At 47.1% G+C, this 14,743-nt stretch overlaps 1 protein-coding gene across 3 annotated transcripts in view; it reads right to left on the reverse strand.

Moving 5' to 3' along the window:
* pomgnt2 (protein O-linked mannose N-acetylglucosaminyltransferase 2 (beta 1,4-)) overlaps positions 1 to 14,743 on the reverse strand; it is a 76,081-nt gene that overhangs the window by 25,285 nt on the left and 36,053 nt on the right. For 2 of the 3 annotated variants that reach the window (XR_011594968.1, XM_070888906.1), the window contains exons 1-2: positions 9,548 to 9,657; positions 2,932 to 3,081 (exon numbers count right to left, since the gene is read on the reverse strand). The gene's annotated coding sequence lies outside the window, so the exon portion shown is untranslated. Of the gene's footprint in view, positions 1 to 2,931; positions 3,082 to 9,547; positions 9,658 to 14,743 lie in introns of those variants that run through there. The other variant, XM_070888913.1, reaches the window with a different exon arrangement.

Below are 14,743 nucleotides of genomic sequence, written 5' to 3' on the forward strand. Positions count from 1 at the left end.
CATCCACCTTGGGAAAAAAAACAGTAAAAGGGAATACTATTTGAATGGGGAGAAATTACAACATGCTGTGGTGCAGAGGGACCTGGGGGTCCTTGTGCATGAATCCCAAAAAGTTAGCTTGCAGGTGCAGCAGGTAATCAGGAAGGCGAATGGAATGTTGGCCTTCATTGCGAGAGGGATGGAGTACAAAAGCAGGGAGGTCCTGCTGCAACTGCATAGGGTATTGGTGAGGCCGCACCTGGAGTACTGCGTGCAGTTTTGGTCACCTTACTTAAGGAAGGATATACTAGCTTTGGAGGGAGTACAGAGACGATTCACTAAGCTGATTCCGGAGATGAGAGGGTTACCTTATGTTGATAGATTGAGTAGACTGGGTCTTTACTCGTTGGATTTCAGAAGGATGAGGGGTGATCTTATAGAAACATTTAAAATAATGAAAGGGATAGACAAGATAGAGGCAGAGAGGTTGTTTCCACTGGTCGGGGAGACTAGAACTAGGGGGCACAGACTCAAAATACGGGGGAGCCAATTTAAAACCGAGTTGAGAAGGAATTTCTTCTCCAAGAGGGTTGTGAATCTGTGGAATTCTCTGCCTAAGGAAGCAGTTGAGGCTAGCTCATTGAATGTATTCAAATCATAGATAGATTTTTAACCAATAAGGAAATTAAGGGTTACGGGGAGCGGGCGGGTAAATGGAGCTGAGTCCACGGCCAGATCAGCCATGATCTTGTTGAATGGCGGAGCAGGCTCAAGGGGCTAGATGGCCTACTCCTGTTCCTAATTCTTATGTTATGTTCTTATGTTTACACCGCCCCCTCGCCATTTCCTTTACAACCCCTCCCATCTCCTTTACACACAGCCCCCCTCCCCTCCATGTCTCCTTTACACACAGCTCCCCCTATGTCTCCTTTATGCACAGCCCCCACCAACCCCTCCCCCATGTCTCCTTTACACACATCCCCTCCCCGTCTCCTTTACACACACCCCCTCCCCGTCTCCTTTACACACAGCCTCCCCCTCATCATGTCTCCTTTACACACACCCACTCCCCATCTCCTTTATACACCCACTCCCCAATCTCCATTACACCTGCTCTCCCCATCTTTACACTCCCACCATCATTTTACTTTCCACGTTTAAAGCAGAAGGAATGTGGGCACAAAGTGAAATGTGAACTTCTGGCCCTACCAACAATGTATAAAGTGGCACAAAGTACTTCCACAGTGCACGGCACTACGACGCGACAGGAAAATGGCCAGAGATGGGCTGTTAACTGCTGTTTTGACATCAAGTGTGATGCACATCAGTGGCCATTACTAAAAATAAACTCTGAAGCTGTAAGAAGCACCAGCTCCCCAACTGATATCTGGGACAAATGCTGCCTGCTGCTGCTCAGTCTGGCTTTCAGTGGCAAGTGGTGATTGTAGAGCAGACCTCGAACCTGCACAGAAGCTGCTGCTAATTGACATTTTTAAGCTGATTTGAAATATGTACTTTTAGTTGTAAAATTTAGGTTATTTTTAAAATAACATCTGCTCTGCATTTTTGTATCTCACCAACAATATAATAAGCACATCGGGCATTTGTGGGTACTTAATTATACACCGTGACTTGAGTACAAGATCTAGGTTGCCACTCCAGTGCTGTACAGAAGGAGCACTGCACTGTCTGAGGGATATAACGGTGGGTGCTTCCGGGTATGGTATTACACTTTGAACATTCAAGGGGATCCCGAAGGTGCTGACTGGAAGACACAAGAGCCATCGCTCCCAATGGTACCTCGGGATTCTGATGCCGGCTTCAGTGGGATCGCAGTCTTTCAGAGAAGGTACTAAGAGCATGTTGGCCTTTCGGATCTTTCTTCAATGACAGCGAAGTCCCAATGCAGAATAAGCATGTGGCATATAACACACGTACAATCTTGCTGTGTTACACTCCCTGCATATTACGTTGTATTGGTACAAAATCAGGAATCAACTGTAAGTGTGTGTTTGAATACCCGTTAACCGTGCGTTGTGTGCTTAAATACCTGTTAACTGTGTTAAATAGATGTTCACTGTGAATTGCTTGTGCTCAAAATGGATGGTAACTACACACAGGCCCGGATTTTGCAGTCATCGACAAAGGAACAGCGCTCGCCATTCATCACACTTTCAGATTTTCTGTGGGCTTTTGAGTGGCAACTTACAGTATTTAGAGATCTTTTCAGCGCGGCACCCTCTACAGGGAATCTGTGGCGTGTGTGAGCAGAGCAACAGCGTGGCTCTTCAACCAATCAGATTGAAGAATATTCACTGAGCCACACAGTCTAAACCAGGAAGTATAAATTAGAATATTTAATTCCTTGTAAAATCATGTGCAGAAAGCAATATAAAGTGAGGGAAAGAACGATGGGACTAATAGAGATAGATAAAAGAAAAAGAAAAAGCTAAAAAAATATATTTTAATTTTTAAATAAATCTCCCAACAATAATTACATTCTGAAGGATGAGACTCTACATTTGTAAAATTAAATTTTCAGGGCTAGAGAGGTTGTTTGCTAGTAATTATCACGCTGTTAAAAACTCACATACACCTGAATGAACCAGCCCTAACTTTTTCTGCAGTGTTTAGTGGGTAACTCATGGGTAAGTACAGCAACTTCACACCGTTGCATGGACTGCAATGCCGAGTCGCTCAGCAAGGCACCGGTGGAGCGCAGCCTGTGGAGGAGAGGGCAAATCTGTCAGCAACTTCCAAATTTCTGCGTTTAACTGTGCATGTGCAGACTCCGGAGGTTACTGTCCGATTTACCCTTTAATAACAGTGAGCACTGATAGACTCACCGTTATTCTTAATGCAAGATCCAGGTCATTGTGTTTAGATACCTGCTAACTATATATTGAGTGTATTTAAAAGCATGTTAATGGCACAACGTGCATGCTTACATACCTGTTTCTGCTGCTGGGTATTAACTGTCCATTGCGACAAACCAGCTTCTGCCTGTTCCTCTGGCAAGAGATGACAAAGTTGGGACCAAGTTAAAGGGTTCGCAGGGCTTTCAGCCACCTTACACCAAGAAAGCTGATCCCGGAGGTGAAGCTTGAATGACAGAGAGAAAAGGTCAGATGCAGGTCCTGGCAGAGCAGCTGTACATTTTCAGAGCAATTTATTGAAGAAATTGAACTTTATTGCTTCAAGTAGAGCGCCATATGTGGAGCGGGGAGGGAAAGAGCGTCAGGTCAACGGCCACAGCTCACCATACAAGGATTGCACCAGGGCCTGGGGTGGGGGGGTTACGCAGATTGGCGTATGAGGGGAGAGGGTCTTGTCGAGGGCTGTACACAGCTTTATGTCTGAATAAACACTCGAATTGGTGTGGTAATAACCAGCTGCTTTCATTTTCAGATCTTCTAGAATATTCATTTAAAGAATAATAAAAGCAAAACAAGAGTGTAATTGCTACTCCCGTCACCATGCCATCCAGTGTTCAGTTAACAAGATACAAGCACTATACACATCACACAGCTGAGTGTGAAAACACTTGTAATAAACTCACCTCCGATCAGATTCCACGAGAGTATTTTAGCCCATAGTAGAATGATTCCAAAGTCATTGCTATAAGCATTCTGCCAATTCAGTATCTTGCTGCATCATTTGGCTTCCCTATACTAATTAATCTGTAAATAAATCTGACTAACAGTTTTAACTTGTGCACATTGGTCAGTCAGTATATCTTTCTGTCTATTTGAAGAGATAGAAGAATACAGTGGGCATCATCCCACATGATCTTCAATGAGCAGATAACTGATGTGTCTATGGATATTATTTATATAGATTTCCAGAAGGCATTCGACAAGGTTCCATATAGGAGACTGTTAACAAAGATGAGAGTAGATAGAATTGGAATAAATCTATTGGTTTGGGTAGGGAATTGGTTAGGAGTTAGGAGGTAGGTGACAGAGAGTAGGGATAATGGCAGGATGTAACTAGTGGTGTTTCTCAGGGATCTGTACTGGGGCTGCAGCTTTTCACTATATTTATAAAATGACTTGGATGAAGGAATAAAGAGCTGTATATCCAAATTTGCTGATGACACGAACATAGAAAAAATAGAAAATAGGTGCAGGAGCAGGCCATTCAGCCCTTCGAGCCTGCAACACCATTCAATAAGAGGGTTGATCATTCCCTCACTAAGTTATGTGGCACAGTAAATAATGCAGATGGGAGCAGAAAGTTGCAAAGGAGCATTGATAGACTAAGTGAGTGGGCTAAACTGTGTTAGATGGAGTTCAATGTGTGAAAGTGTGAAGTCATCCACTTTGAACCTAAAAGATAGATCAGAGTATTTTCTAAATGGGGAGAAGCTAGGAATTGCAGATGAGCAGACAGATTTAGGGGGCCAACAGAAATTACTAAAAGCTAGTGGACAAGTACAAAAAATAATTTAAAAGGCTAATGAAATGTTGGCCTTTATCTCAAGGGGGCTGAAATACAAATAGGCGGAAGTTATATTACAGTTGTATAAAGCTCTGGTTCGACCCCATCTGGAATACTGCATTCAGTTCTGGGCACTGCACCTGAGGAAGGATGTATTGGCCTTGGAGAGGGTGTAATGCAGATTCACCAGAATTATACCAACATGATGAGAGAACCAACACGAGGAAAAAACCTACTTGACCTCGTCCTCACCAATTTACCTGTCGCAAATGCCGTGACAATATTGGTAGCAGTGACTACCGCACAGTCCTTATGCAGACAAAATCCCGTTTTCACACTGAGGACGCCATCCATCGTGTTGTGTGGCACTACCACCGTGCTAAATGGGATACATTCAGAACAGATCTAGCAGCTCAAAACTGGGCATCCATGAAGCGTTGTGGGCCATTAACAACAGCAGAATTGTATTCCATCACAATCTATAATCTCATGACCCGGCATATCCTTCACTCTACCATTACCATCAAGCCAGGGGACCAACTCTGGTTCAATGAGGAGTGTAGAAGACGATGCCAGAAGGAACACCAGGCGTACCTAAAAATGAGGTGCCAACCTGGGGAAGCTGCAACACAGGACTACATGCATGCTAAAATACGGAAGCAGCATGCTTTAGACAAGGCTAAGTGATCCCACAACCAACCGATCAGATTAAAGCTCTGTAATCCTGCCACATCCAGTCATGAATTGTGGTGAACCATTAAACAACTAACAGGAGGAGGAGGCTCCATGAATATCCCCATCCTCAATGATGGCGGAGACCAGCATTGAGAGTGCTAAAGGCAAGGTTGAAGCATTTGCAACCATCTTCAGCCAGAAGTGCCGAGTGGATGATCCATATCGGTCTCCTCCTGAGGTCTCCACCATCACAGAAACCAGTCTTCAGCCAATTCGATTCACTCCGCAGGATATCAAGAAATGGCTGAGCGCACTAGATACAGCAAAGGCTATGGGACCAGGCAACATCCCAATTGTCACGCTGAAGGCTTGTGCCCCAGAACTAGCTGCGCATCTAGCCAAGCTGTTCCAGTACAGCTACAACACTGGCATCTACCCGATAATGGAAAAACTGCCCGGGTATGTCCTGTCCACAAAAAGCAGGACAAATCCAATCCGGCCAATTACCACTCCATCAGTCTACTCTCAATCATCAGCAAAGTGATGGAAGGTGTCATCAATAGTGTGATTAAGCGGCACTTGCTCACTAATAACCTGCTCACGGATGCTCACTTTGGGTTCCGCCAGGATCACTTTACTCCAGACCTCGTTACAGCCTTGATCCAAACATAGACAAAAGAGCTGAATTCCAGAGGTGAGGCGAGGGTGACTGCTCTTGACATCAATGCTACATTTGACCAAGTGTGACATCAACAAGCCCTTAGTAAAATTGAAGCCAATGGGAATCGGGGAGAAAACTTTCCACTGGCTGGAGTCATACCTAGCACAATGGAAGATGGTTATAGTTATTGGAAGTCAATCATCTCAGCCCCAGGACATCGCTGCAGGTGTTCCTCAGGGCAGTGTTCTAGGCCCAACCATCTTCAGCTGCTTCATCAATGACCCTCCCTCCATCACAAGATCAGAGGCGGGGATGTTCGCTTATGATTGCACAGTGTTCAATTCAATTCGCAACTCCTTAGATAATGAAGCATTCCATGCCCGAATGCAGCAAGACCTGGATGACATTCAGGCTTGGGTTGATAAGTGGCAAGTAACATTCATGTCACACAAGTGCCAGGCAATGACCATCTCTAAGAAGCGAGTGTCTAACCACCACCGCTTGACATTCAACAGCTTATCATCGCCGAATCCCCCACCATCAACATCCTGGGGGTCACCATTGACCAGAAACTTAACTGGACCAGCCACATAAATACTGTGGCAACAAGAGCAGGTCAAAGGCTGGGTATTCTGTGGTGAATGTCTCACCTCCTGACTCCTCAAAGCCTTTCCACCATGTATAAGGCACAAGTCAGGAGTGTGATGGAATCCTCTCCACTTGCCTGGATGAGTGCAGCTCCAACAACACTCAAGAAGCTCGACACCATCCAGGACAAAGCAGACCGCTTGATTGGCACCCTATCCCCCACCTTAAACATTCACTCCCTGCACCATCAGCGCACTGTGGCTGCAGTGTGTACCATCTACAAGAGGCACTGCAGCAACTCGCCAAGGCTTCTTCGGCAGCACCTCCCAAACCTATGACTTCTACCACCTATAAGGACAAGGGCAGCAGGTACATGTGAACACCACCATCTGCAAGTTCCCCTCAAGCATGCTGACTTGGATATATGTTGCCATTCCTTTATTGTCATTGGGTCAAAATCCTGGAACACTCTCCCTAACAGCACTATGGGAATATCTTCACCACAAGGACTGCAGCGGTTCAAGAAGGCGGCTCACCACTACCTTCTCAAGGGCAATTACGGATGGGCAATAAATGCTGGCCTTGCCAGCGTTGCCCACATCCCAGGAACAAATATAAAAAAGACCAGGGCTAAAAGTGTTAAATTATGAAGACTAGTTGCATAGCCTAGGCTTGTATTCTCTTGAATATAGAAGATTAAGGGATGATCTGATGTGGATGTTTAAGACGATTAAAGGATTCAATGGGGTAGATAGTGAGAAACTATTTCTCTGGTAATGGAGACAAGAACAAGGGGGGACAACCTTAAAATTAGAGCTAGGGCGTTCAGGGGTGATGTCAGGAAGCACTTCTTCACACAAAGGGTAGTGGAAATCTGGAACTCTCTCACCCCAAATGGCTGTGGGTCAATAGAAAATTTCAAAACTGAGATCGATAAATTTTTGTTAGGTAAGGGTTACAGAACCAAGGCGGGTAAATGGAGTTAAGATACAGAACAGCTACGATCTAAATGAATGGCTGAACAGGCTTGAGGGGCTGAATGGCCTACTCCTGTTCCTAAGAGCTACATACCACAGCTAGGAGTTAACTGTTAAAACTGGGCACATTACTCATACATGGCAAGTATAAGGGTACAGGTTTTGTATAATGCAAGACTTGGAGAGTGAAATTCGTCCTGGCCGTAGTGCAAAAGGGGCAATAGCAAATCAGCAGCCTGCTTTACACCCTGCGCCATTTTCTGTTCCCTTGAAGTCAACGGGAAAGAAAATCGGGCGGGGTATAAAACATGCTGTTGATTCTTAAAAATGGGAACTTTTCCAAACAGCATTCAACAGCAGTGGATCATTTTGAATTCTACATTCTGATTATTTAATATGCGATAGCCCATTATACGCTTCCATCCAAGGACAATTTAAACCTCTTGCTCTGTTTACTGAAACTACCTTTTTTCCATGAACGCAAAAGTATGGGAAAAGAAAGACTTGCACCTTTCATGACCTCAGGATGATGTTAGTTGAGATATAAATATAGGCCAGGACACTGGGGAGAACTCCCCTGCTCTTCTTCGAAATAGTGCCGTGGAATCTTTTACTGAGAGGGCAGACGTGGCCTCGATTTAATGTCTCGTCCGAAAGACGGCACCTCCGACAACACAGCACTCTCTGTGCTGCACTGGAGCGTCAGCCTGGAATTTATGTGCTCAAGTCTCTGGAGTGGGACTTGAACCCACAATCTTCTGACTCAGAGGCGAGGGTGCTACCCCCACTGAGCCAAGGCTGGAGAGAAACCCTGAACCGGTCACATGTTTAGGCTGCGATGACTTCCATAAATAAAACTCATAGTCCAGATTCAGGTATGAAGACCTATGTTCAGAATAAATCCACAGGACTATATCGCAAGCTCAAACTGTTGTGACCTTAGTCTCTTTATTCAGACTCCAGAGTGGGGAAGCAGCATGGTGAATCATCTTTTATACCTGCTTGCCCCCCTTAGGTCTCCCACTGGAGTGCCCCCTAGTGGCAAGTCTTACATTTTGGTAAGGTTTACATGCATACATAACAAAGACTACCAGCAACCTTCTTTGGACCTCGGCAAAATGTCACTGCCTTTTGGTGGGAGGAGAAAATGATACCAAATGAATACCAATCATGGACTGAGAAAGAAAGGGGGGGGGAAATCAATGAACACCTACACCCAGTACACATCATTTTTTTTTAATGGGAACAGGAGAGAAAAACAAGGATGATTGGAGATTAAAGACCGGTTTTGAGTAGCAATAAAACAAATCACAAATAAAATATAATTTATATGCATTAGTCAGTTCTCTCTTACTCCACTATCACAATTTAACACTGTGCCTACTGCACTTTAAAATAATTCATTAAATCCCAAGTGCCTTGGGATTTTGAAAGTATATTTTCAAGTTCTTTAAAGGATCTCTTGTGGCTTTGCAATTGGGTGGTCTCAAGTCTGGAGCACAGCTGTGAAGTTTAGCTGCTAACCTGGCATGTCCCTTTAATACTACTGCTGTAAAGAGGCAAATCTAGGGCATTAAATACAGCGACTGACAACTGCTGAGATCAGAGGGTAGGCTTTACCTGCTTGCAAGTTCAGGCTACAGGCCAATGACTTGCTTTAAAAAAAAGTATTGCTTTTTGATCCATCACACTTTGTCACAGATGCACAGCAGCATCAAAACACTGAATATAACAATTCTCACATATTTGCTTTTAAAGAATAGAATTATGGGGCTCATATTTTTCTAATAACTCCCCCATTCTACTCCACTCACATGAAGTAAATGCAGCACCAGGTGCAAGAGAGCGAGTGGGAGACAATAATCTGTTCGGGCCTCCGGCAGTGTGTGCTCTGTAAAAAGCACCAAGTGTGTGAGTGGGCCGCTTTTAATCAAACACACACCTCGCTTTGATTGGCACAGGCCGTGGTTATCTTTTTAACAACAGACCGTGATATCTATCACCCAGCGTGAATTCAGCACACACAAAGACATATAGCTGGTATCAAAAACATATCCATTGTACCGAGATGTGTATTATATCAGTTATACACATTATATCAGACATATACATTATATCTGTGATTATGCACTGTATCAAAACACCATACATTGTATCAAATACTTCACACCACCATTTATTGTATCTCTTTCACGAGCGGAGTCTCCGCCTGTTTCCGTGCACTTACTTCTGGTTGGTACACTGCCAGCGCTTGTGCTCACTGAACGCCGCTACACACTGACGATCCTGGGCCCGGACCGGCCAGGCGCCGCTTCCACAACACAACCTCTTGCCTCGGACACGTCACACGTCGCGGCACGCACCTCCACAACGACCTCCTGCTCTGCTGATGGAAGAGGGAGAATCAACTCTCGAAACAGCCACTGTACTGCGCTGCATGTCTGTTCTCGAGTTCCACACTGCTGTGCTTATACTGCATCGTATAGTTTTCTGGAGGTGAGAAAGGTTGTATGGGTTCTAAATCTATAGGCTGTACTGGCATATTGGTCATAATTTTAATAGAGAAAATAAACATCTTTCTCCACCCCTTTACTGCTTCTGTGGCACAGCACTCCCCCACCCCCCAGTCATCAAGATCCATGGCGTGGCCCTGGACAACATGGACCATTTCCCATACCTCGGGAGCCTCTTATCAACAAGAGCAGACATTGACGGCGAGATTCAACACCGCCTCCAGTGCGCCAGAGCAGCCTTCGGCCACCTGAGGAAGAGTGTTTGAAGACCAGGCCCTCAAATCTGCCACCAAGCTCATGGTTTACAGGGCTGTAGTAATACCCGCCCTCCTATATGGCTCAGAGACATGGACCATGTACAGTAGACACCTCAAGTCGCTGGAGAAATACCACTAACGATGTCTCTGCAAGATCCTACAAATCCCCTGGGAGGACAGACACACCAACATTAGCGTCCTTGACCAGGCCAACATCCCCAGCATTGAAGCACTGACCACACTTGATCAGCTCTGCTGGGCAGGCCACATTGTCCACATGCCAGACACGAGACTCCCAAAGCAAGCGCTCTACTCGGAACTCTTTCACGGAAAATGAGCCAAAGGTGGGCAGAGGAAATGTTACAAGGACACCCTCAAAGCCTCCCTGATAAAGTGCAACATCCCCACTGACACCTGGGAATCCCTGGCCAAAGACCTCCCTAAGTGGAGGAAGTGCATCCGGGAGGGCGCTGAGCACCTCGAGTCTCATCGGCGAGAGCATGCAGAAATCAAGCGCAGGCAGTGGAAAGAGCGTGCGGCAAATCTGTCCCACCCTCCCTTACCCTCAACGACTATCTGTCCCAACTGTGGCAGGGACTGTGGTTCTCGTATTGGACTGTTCAGCCATCTAAGGACTCATTTTTAGAATGGAAGCAAGTCTTCCTTGATTCCGAGGAATTGCCTATGAGGATGCTGACTGTTTCTGTGTTGTCAGACCGCTTGTCCCACACACAGTCTTAGATGAGCTGCAATTTCCTCCAATTAAACATTGGGAAGATTTAAGCCATTGTCTTCTGTCCACTCCGTTCATTCTCCACTGATTCCATTCCCCATCCCTAGCCACAGACTCAGGCTGAACCAGATTGCTTGCAACCTCAGTGTCCTATATGCTCAGAGCTGAGCTTCCAACCCCATATCTGTATGTGCCGCTACGTTCTGTCATTGAGCAATGGGCTGCCTTTAAAGAGGAGATGGTTTGGGTACAGTCAAAGTACATTCCCACAAAGGGGAAAAGTAGGGTAACCAAAGCCAGAGCTCCCTGGATGACGAAGGAGATAGAGAGTAAGATAAAGCAGAAAAAAGGGGATTATGACAGATGCCAGGTTGAGAATACGTGTTAACCAGGCTGAATACAGAAATTTCAGAGGGGAAATGATAAAGGTGTGGTGTCCCTGCACCTTACTACAAACTCACACGAGGCATGTACTGCAGACACAGTCACTGCGTGACCTTAACCTTTATTCCCCAGGACCAAGGAGTGCTGACCCTGGATGGGACCTCCCCTTTTATACCTGGAAACCCAGGTGAGGAGTGTCTCCCACAAATTCACCCCCTGTGGTCAGGGTGTGCATTTCTACGGTATAAGTACAGTGTACATGAGTTGCATGAAGGTTACAGTTACATGAAGGTTACCGTTGCATGATGGTTACAGACGTCTTTTTGTGTCAAAGGTTAAGTCTTTCAGGTGGTCGACGCTTTCTCGTGGAGCGCCGCAGTTGGAGCTCTGGTGGCTGAGCCTCGGCATGCGTCTCTGTCACCTGAGGTGATTCCGGCCTGTCCCAGCTGACCGCATGGACTGTGCATGCTGTGGATTGTCCTCGTTGCTCGTCCACCGGCAGTGGTGTGGGTGACATCTCATGCTCTTCTTCAGGTTCCTCCGTGTCTATGCTGAACCTTTTCTTTATTTGGTCCAAGTGTTTGTGGCATATTTGCCCATTGTTTAGTCTGACCACTATGACCCTATTCCCTTCTTTGCCAATTACTGTGCCCTCAAGCCACTTGGGTCCCAAAGCATGGTTAAGAACAAATACCGGGTCATCCATTTCTATACACCTCCCCCTTGAGTTTCGATCATGGAACTCGGTTTGGGACTGGCACATGCCCTCAACAATGTCTGCCAGGGCTGGGTGAATGAGAGACAGCCACGTTTTAAGCGTGCGTTTCATGAGGAGTTCCGCTGGCGGGACTCCTGTGAGCGAGTGCGGGCGGGACCTGTAGGCCAGCAGGAGGCGCGATAGGCGGTACTGAAGGGAGGGTCCTTGGATAGGGAGCATGCCCTGTTTTATGACTTGGACCGCACGTTCCGCCTGGCCATTGGAAGCCGGCTTGAACGGTGCTGTCCGGACATGTTTGATACCATTGCTCGACATAAACTCCTGGAATTCATGGCTGGTGAAACACGGGCCATTGTCGCTGACTAGGATGTCCAGCAAGCCATGGGTCACGAAAACCGTACGCAGACTCTCCACGGTGATAGATGTCGTGCACGACTTTAATATGATGCACTCGATCCATTTCAAGTATGCATTGACAACGATCAGGAACATTTTCCCCATGAATGGGCCCGCATAGTCTACGTGACTATGTGACCATGGCCTGATAGGCCAGGACCACGGGCTGAGTGGGGCCTCCCTGGGGGCATTGCCCAGCTGGGCACACGTCGTGCACCTGCAAACCTAGTATTCCAGGTCTGAGTCAATCCCCGGCCACCATACATGTGACCGGGCAATGGCCTTCATTAACACGATGCCAGGGTGCTCGCTGTGGAGTTCCCTGATGAACGCTTCCCTTCCTTTCTGGGGCATGACTACCCAGCTGCCCCATAGCAGGCAGTCGGCTTGGATGGAGAGCTCATCCATCCGACTCTGAAACGGTCTGACCTCCTCGGGGCACGCCCCGTGTGCGGGCGCCCAATCCCCAGTCAGAACACATTTCTTTATCATGGATAGGAGGGGGTCTCTGTTGGTCCAGAGTTTGATCTGACGGGCTGTGATGGGGGAGCCTGCGGTGTCAAAAGCCTCAACGGCCATGACCATCTCAGCGCTTTGCTCCGACGCCCCCTCAGTGGTGGCCAGTGGGAGCCTGCTGAGCGCGTCAGCGCAAATTTCGGTGCCTGGCCGGTGCCGTATGCTGTAGTCATACGCAACCAGCATGAGAGCCCATCGCTGTATGCGAGCTGATGCATTGGCAGTGACAGCCTTGCTGTCGGACAACAGGGATGTTAACGGCTTGTGGTCCGTTTCTAGCTCGAAATGTCTACCGAAAAGGTACTGGTGCATCTTTTTCACACCGTAAACACAAGCGAGTGCTTCCTTTTCGACCGTGCCATATCCACGCTTTGCCTGGGAGAGTGACCTGGAGGCATAAGCCATCAGTTGGAGTTGGCTGTCATCATTACCCTGCTGCAACACACACCCAGCCCCCTAGAATGATGCATTGCACGTTAAAACCAGTTTTTTTACAGGGGTCATACAAAGTCAACAGTTTGTTAGAATGCAGCAGGTTCCTCGCCTTATTGAAAGCCCGTTCTTGACAGTCCCCCCAAAGCCATTCACAGCCTTTACGCAGGAGCATGTGTAACGGCTCCAACAATGTGCTTCGGCAGAAAGTTCCCAAAATAGTTCAAAAGTCCCAGGAATGATCACAACTCCGACGTGTTGCCGGGCCTGGGCGCCTGGCGGATTGCCTCCGTTTTTGATTCAGTGGGCCGGATCCCGTCTGCGGCAACCCTCCTGCCCAAAAAACTTGACCTCTGGGACCAAAAACACACACTTGGCCTTTTTCAGCCGCAAGCCTACCCGGTTCAGTCAGCGTAGCACCTCCTCCAGGTTGTGGAGGTGTTCCTTGGTGTCTCAACCAGTTATAAGGATGTCATCTTGGAATACGATTGTTCCATAAATGGATTTGAGCAAGCTTTCCATGTTTCCCTGAAAGATAGCTGCCGCCGAATGAATGCCAAATGGACACCTGTTGTAGATAAATAATCCCTTGTGCGTCGTGATGGTGGTCAGAAGTTTGGATTCTTCAGCCAGTTCCTGAGTCATATAGGCCGAAGTGAGGTCCAGCTTCGTGAACAGCTTGCCACCTGCCAGCGTGGCAAAAAGGTCCTCCGCTCTCGGGAGCAGTATTGGTCTTGCAGCGACACTCGGTTGAAAGTGGCTTTGTAGTCGCCACAAATCCTGATCGAGCCATCTGCTTTAAGGACAGGAACGATGAGACTTGCCCAGTCCTGAATTCAACGGCCGAAATTATGCCCTCTCTGAGCAGCCTGTCCAATTCACTTTCAATTTTCTCACGCATCACATACGGCACCACTCTGGCTTTGTGGTGCACTGGTCTGGCGTCCGGAGCGATATGTATCACTACTTTGGTGCCCTTGAACCTTCCGACACCGGGTTGAAACAGTGACCCGAATTTTTGTAGGACCTGTGAGCATGAACTTTGCTCCACAGATGAAATGGCGCGCACATCCCCCCATTTCCAATTCATCTCGGCTAGCCAACTCCTCCCCAAGAGCGCGGGGCCATTTCCTGGGATGATCCAGAGTGGCAGCCAGTTCTGTGATCCATTATGTGTTACCACCAAGTTTGCACTGCCTAGCACTGGGAATGAATTCTTTGGTGTACGTCCGTAGCTGCGTGTCAATGCGTTCCAGTTTGGGCCTGCTAGTTCTGTGTGGCCATAGTCTCTCAAATTGTTGGGTGCTCATAAGTGACTGGCTAGCTCCCGTATCCAGCTCCATGTGCCATTCAATAAAACTTTTATCATCATGGGTGGCGTTTTAGTGTATGAGCTGTGGACGTCAGTCACATGAACCCGCTGAACTTCAGCATCCATGGCTTTTTCCCAGGCATCATCCTGCATGGCAGACCA

Source organism: Pristiophorus japonicus, chromosome 1 (assembly GCF_044704955.1).
Source record: "Pristiophorus japonicus isolate sPriJap1 chromosome 1, sPriJap1.hap1, whole genome shotgun sequence".
Lineage (NCBI taxonomy): Eukaryota > Metazoa > Chordata > Chondrichthyes > Pristiophoridae > Pristiophorus > Pristiophorus japonicus.